This window comes from Triticum dicoccoides, chromosome 2B (assembly GCF_002162155.2).
Source record: "Triticum dicoccoides isolate Atlit2015 ecotype Zavitan chromosome 2B, WEW_v2.0, whole genome shotgun sequence".
Lineage (NCBI taxonomy): Eukaryota > Viridiplantae > Streptophyta > Magnoliopsida > Poales > Poaceae > Triticum > Triticum dicoccoides.
The window spans coordinates 152,153,802-152,160,586 of record NC_041383.1 but is presented as its reverse complement, the minus strand read 5'-3'; positions in this window follow the sequence as shown (position 1 = coordinate 152,160,586).

Sequence of the window (6,785 nt, the reverse complement as noted above, 5' to 3'; positions counted from 1 at the left end):
GTCGGCGGCAGATGGCGTCGGGGCCGTCTGCGTCGGGGGCGTCGGTGGCGGCGTCAGCCGCAGATGGCGTTGGGGGCGGCGGGCGCAGACAGCAAGGGTTCGGCGGCGACTAGTGGCGATCGTGGAGGTGGCGTGGACTCGCGATCGTGGACGCGGCGTGGCTTTGACCCCCGATCGAGGCGGGGTCCACTAGGGCTTTGACCTCCTCGAATCGGGTGGAGTCGGCTACAGCCGGGACACCTACGAGGGCCACTCCCTCCCCGCCATGTCAGCAATAGGTGGGGCCAGTAGGGGGTTAGATCCGGCAATTAACTATGCGGGTGGGTTAGGGTGGGGCCGCCCGCGCCATGCATTTTTCCTATAATTTCGTAAATTCGTGTAATTATTCCTATAAAGTATTTTCGTCATGCAAACTTACATGAAAACAAAAATCATTTGCCATAGTCATGTGAAACCTTAATCTAGAATTATTTTTAGTATTTTGCATAGCTTGTGCATTCCCTTTTTCATCACTTCTAATAACCTCCTATTAGTGCATATTTGTCCGACTACTTTTTTTTGACTCCGCCAAATGGCACGAAACTTTTTCCGCACGCTGGCATCACCCTCGACAGCCCCCACGCCAGTTTGCATATTTTTCCGACGCTCGACGCGTTTCCTAGGATTTTCCCCGTGAACCAGACGTGACGCAATGTTGGTTTTGTGTCCGTTTTCGTTCCAACCTTGCGTGGGGCCCTACGTAGGCCGTGCCCGCATGTCCGACCAATTTGGTGCAATTGCATGCATGCGATCACGTAGCCCCAGTGCAACCAGGCTCTTTTACGGTCTACCGGAGGGGGGTTCCCGACTACTTTTTTTTTACTCCGCCAAATGGCACGAAACTTTTTCTGCACACTGACATCACCCTCGACAGAACCCACGGCAGTTTGCATATTTTTCCGACGCTCGACGCGTTTCCTAGGATTTTCCCCGTGAAGATGCCGTAAAACACTGGCCGGACGTGACGCAACGTTCGTTTCGTGTCCGTTTTCGTTCCAACCTTGCGTGGGGCCCTACGTAGGCCGTGCCCGCATGTCCGACCAATTTGGTGCAATTGCATGCATGCGATCACGTACCCCCAGTGCAACGAGCTCTGTTTGGGTGTGTCGGCCAGGCTAAAGCCGTTTTATTTTCACCTACACCGAACGACCCCTTACTTTTTCCACGTACTCCAGGCACCATCGGGAGCATGCACGACAATTTTCATTATTTTCTTACGTCTGATGCATTTTCTACGGTTTTTTCGGTGAAAATACACTAAAACACTGCCCGAACGTGACGCGACATGCGTTAGGTCTTCGATTTCGTTCATATCTTGCGTGAGGGCCTACATTGGGCATGCACACACCCTCGCAAAAAATTGTTTTATTTCATGCATGCGATCACGCATCCCTAGTGCAACCAGCACCGTCCATATCTTGCATGTGTCGGTATTTCATGTATTTGTTCCACATTAATTATTACAAACTTTTTTCACAGAGAATAAAAGTGGTTGCCCGAGTCTTGTCTGAATAACCTATGCTGTTTTTTATTCGTAAGTGCGTGCCACAAAACTTGATAAGTGATTTCTTTATGTTTTCTCAAAATATTTGTGTAATAAATTTGTATTTTGTACTGTCCTATGTGAAATAGTCTGTAGTTTCAAAATTCCGTTTATTTTGTTGGTTGTAATTTCATGATGATGATGCCATTGTATGTGTTATACTACCTGGGCTGACCGACGTGTTGAAAATACACCCGGCCGTGTTATTGTCTCATGCCATATTTTTGCCGTGTTATTATTTTCTCATGCATGTTTTTCACATACACGTCGCCACAAACCCGCGCATGCACAGAAGATCGCACCCACCGAATCGCACCTACCTCATGCCAGCCAACCAGCGCCTCCCTCCGACCCCAGCTGCCCAATCACCGCCTCCCTCTGATCCCGCCACCACGCACGGACGCCGACCGGATCAGCCTCGCTCCCCGCGCCCAGCGACTCTGAGCCGCCTGACCGCATCCTCCTCGATCTCCCCGCCCCCATGCACGCCTCCAACACGTCTCCCACAACGTCCGCATCCTCCTCAATCTTCCCGCCCGCATGCACGCGTCCAACACGTCTCCCGCAACGTGTACTACCTATTCAGCGCCCACACACAAAAAAACAATTTGCCCGACCGCGAGTGGCGCCCGCGCGGGCGAGGGGAGGGGGGCGTCGGCCGTGGGCCGTGGGAGGGGGCGAGTGGCACCCTGCCTCTATGGGCCGAAGTGGGCCGGCCGGTGACAGCGCAGAAAACGGCCTCATTATCCCTGCGGCGGCCGCGTGCACTGAGGGACGCGTTGCAGCGCGATTTTAGTCCCATCTCGGAAGCGGAGGGGCGCAAGGAGCGACTTAAATAGCTGCCTCCGCCTCCAATTTCGAACTCAGCTGCTATTACTCACCACTGCCCCGTTGCACCATGATGCTGGGCCCTTTAGTGGGCTAAATCAGCCGCCCGAGTCGCCTTCGGGCTTGATATGGGTAGCTTCTGTAAGCTACTATGGCTCACACTACTAGAAAAACCCCTACTAATGGCGCACCTAATATGGCCATTAATGGCGCATCTGTAGTGCGCCATTAACAGCACGCCATTAGTAATTTTTACTAATGGCGCACCACCTGGTGCGCCATTAGTATCTGGTATACTAATGGCGCACCGCGGGTGCGCCATTAGTATAGGCCAGTGTGCGCCATTAGTATGCCTCCCAGGGGCCATGTATACCCAGGTGCTTTGGCATACTAATGGCGCACCACCACTGGATGCGCCATTAGTAACCGCAGCATACTAATGGCGCACTACCCAGTGATGCGCCATTAGTATGCACTGTCATACTAATGGCGCACTGTCCTGTGATGCGCCATTAGTATGAATATTAGGTTTTTTTTATCTTTTTATTTTCTGTTTTTTGCACAGGTTACAAAATGTATAGTTTGAAAAAATATAGACAGCACACATCAACAACAGATTCATCGAATACAATAGAAGATTAGTCTTTGAATACAATTCATCATATTAGTCTCCGAATACAATTCATCATATTAGTCTCCGAATTAAAAAGACCGAACAAAGATAGAACATTATATTACAAGTCTCGAGACCGCGAGTAGCGAGTTTGTCTTCACATTACAAGTCGATATCGATCATCTAAACTACCATCACATAGAAGAGAGCTGCGGTCATCACGATGAGCATCATCACAATGAAACTCGTCTTCATCCGGTTCCTCCAACGCTCCCTCCCCTCTCCCGCTAGATAGCGGGCGTATCTAGATTCGGCCTCGGCCCTAGTGGTGTACCCTTTGTAACTGTTACCGCTGAATCGGTGAACCTGTCTCCGACACTCCTCCCAGTCATTGTAGACTCCGGGAACCTTACCCTTGTACACGACATACGTCGGTATCGCTATGCACTAGCCAAACGAAACGTTAGTACCAATTCACAGACAATACATAAGCAATATATAATTATGCAACAGAACGATCGGAAGAGAAAAGGAAGACATTAATAGCATCGATTACATCTAAGTTGAACGACTCTCGAAACCAAAGAGACATACTACAAGTTCATTAAAGTTTAATTACAACATGAGCCAATCGATGTTTCAGAACTAGACAACTCGACTCAAGGGACCGGAGCGTGGATGAAGCCGCCGTCTATCGTGGGAGTCATGAAAGAACGGGCGTTGTCATCCTGCATTTGTAGCATTGTGTCGATGTCACTGTTGGACGGTTGATTTCTGAGGTAGAACTGCCCCGAGGTACGAAGGACATCTTGATGGATGATTTCCGCAAACTCCGACTGGATGCGAAAGAATTCTTGTCGGAGGTCCGCGTCCTGGATTGCCGACATGCTCGCGGCCCAATCTTTGAGTTTACTCGGTAGCAGAAGTTGATGATGGTCCCGTACGATCGCCCGCTTGTGATGGATGGAGTAGTAGGCACCCTTCTGACCGCCAGGCGGCTGCTTGATGCAGCAGAACGTCGTATTGTGGGAGAACACGTGCTTGCCGTACTTACGAATAGGCCTGGTGAAGGTGCCCCCAGATTGGGCGTAGCCGGGGAGAACATCATCAAGAACCTTCTTGACATTTGTGTAGTCTATGTTCGACTGGCGGTCCGGGTCGAAATACGTGGCCATGGAATATTTGGGGCTTAGGAGGATGATCGTGCAACGTGTGTCACTGCAGAAAACACGGAATATTAAAAGAAAAACGATCGAAAAGTAAGAATTCATATGTTACGGGCCGGTTGAGGGGAGGACTTACTCAGGAAAGTAAGGCACGAGGAAGTTATCCTTATCTTGGTTTGCCAGAATGACGCCTTCGAGGTAAGAACTCGCGACTTGCCGGTCCCCAGCGCTGCCCAAGATCTTGGCACGCATGTAGAAGGGGTCGACTATCACGATGTCCGGGGTCTTGTCGCGAATGATCCGCATCTCCATACTCAGCGAAAATAGCCGAACGAAGGTGTAGTGCAGCGGATGAAGGTTCAACATAGCGTGGATGTCATCAAAACGCAGGACGATCGTACGCCCGATGGAGTTATCCACAAAGCCCTTGCCCTCTGGCACCTTGGCCGTGAAAACCGGGTATGCCACATCCTTCTCCCTGAGACGCCGCTTCTCCAAAGCAAGAACACTGTCATGCAGACTCCGCATAGCACCGGTTGCAGCATTGAGCATATTTGTCGGTAGCATCGCCCTACCCGCCACATGCACCCTCCTCGAGATATCCTGCGGTGAAGGTGGCCCGTCCTGAGCACGGATCGTACTCGGTGCCGGCTGGCTCGCACCCTTCTTAGTCTTTCTTTTGCGTGCCTTCTTCTTCTCCTGTAATGGGACCGAGTTCTGCTCACAGACCGCCTTCTTGAGTGTGTTGGGGCTGATAATATTTCGCACCTCGCCTATCTGAGGCTCGGTGAAGTCGGCAGCTGGAGGCGTCTCCTGAGAGCTGAATGCCAGACGGCGCGTGTTGCAACTTGGCTTCTCCGCGGTACGAGCTAGATCGCACACGTCTTTTGTTGGGTTTGGTTCTTGAGAAGGAGGCCCCATGAAGTCGCCATCGTACCCATGCTCGGCAAAGTACTGATCGACGTTGCCAAATGTATCATCGTCGTCGTCGTCGTCGTTCTGATCCTGTGCCATATGCATGTTTGGATCCAGTGGCATAGGGATGCCCGGCACCGTTACGGCGGTCTTGCCATGGGACCGACTTGGCGCCGGCACGACTGGCGGTGTTGTCTTTGGGGTGGTGTCCCCTGCCCCCAAACGAATCTGGCTCTTCGGCCAAAGCAGGGGCCAGCTCAGGCAGGCGCTGAGGGTCATCACGTCATCATCGTCGGCCCCGACGGGTCGAATCAGAGGTAACAAGTCGTCGCAGCCTGGCAGCACCCGAACCAGTTGAACCCTAAACAAGTTGGGTGGCATCTGGGTACCGTGGAACAAGGGGTTGCCCTGTTGAACGATTTTGCCCTTGGCGACATCGACCAACTCGTTGTTCACGAAGTGGAGGAGAGTGCACGGAACGTCGGCGGCGCCCTGCGAAAACATGTAGGGCGTCAGGGATGCCCGGTCAAAGGCAAGGAGATTAAGTCCTCGGCCGAGAGAGGCTTAATTAGTTACCGTGATGATGGCGTCGAGCTCGGCTAATGTCGAGGCACCGCCAACGGCGGGCGTGCAGTTGACGGAGCGGCCGCTTGCTGAAGAGGTGCCGGCCGGCGTACACCCGGGTGCATTAAGCTCCCGTGCCGGCGTCGGAGACACCAATGCCGCCTCCGCCGGAGGCACCAATGGCCCCGCCATCGCATTATGCGAGTTGCTGGCCGTGAAGCTAGGAATCGGGGGCGGCCCCTGTTGGCCGCCCGCAATCCACGCACTCAACCCCGAGATCAAGGTAGGCACAAGGGCGGTGATCGTCGCTCCGAGTCGTTGTTCCACTTGCTCTTGGTCAATCTCCGGAATCCGCGCCACCTGTGCCTTGAGTTCTTGAACCTCTCGCGCCTAGCTTTCCGAGCTGGTCTTTTTCTCCTTCCGCACACCAGCGGTATAGTATGACCCCCATTTTGTCGACAAGCCTTTGCCGACCACACGACCAGCTGACGTCGGCTTACTGAGCTTATCCTTGTTCTTCATTATATTCAACCCCCTATTTAGAGTGGTGTCCCAAGGGTTGCTCTTAGTCGACCCCGCGCTACTGCTTTCAGTCGCCTGCGGAAGGAATGTGAACCATTTAGAAATTCGGCTTCATTAATTAGAATGCAACCATATGGAGCTAATTACGCGGGGGTGTATTCCTTACCAAAACAAGCTCAAGCCGCCTGGTCTTCGGATCCGTGGTAAGCTCCTTTGTTTTTGGGTCCTTCTTGTACCGGGCCCTGACAAAGTTCCTGGTCTGCTTGTCACCGTATTTATCGAAGAGGGGCGGTAGGCCTTGCTCGGCACGGTCCGCCTCCTCCTTGTCCCATATAGGCTCCGCCACTCTGTAACCGCCGGGACCGAGTGTGTGTTCCCCTATGTTCAGCTCCCGCATTTGTTTCCCCCACTCACTTGATTGGGAGCTTGCGGTGCTCGAGCAATTGATCTTGAAGTCGTTGTAGTCATCTTCGGTGATCGAAGGATTTTTCTCCTTGATCTTCTCATAACTCTCACCTTTCTCGATCATTCTCTTCACATTGCTTTTCCAAGTAGACAGGGCCTTGCTCATCTTCGTGAGGGCAGCATTGTTCAC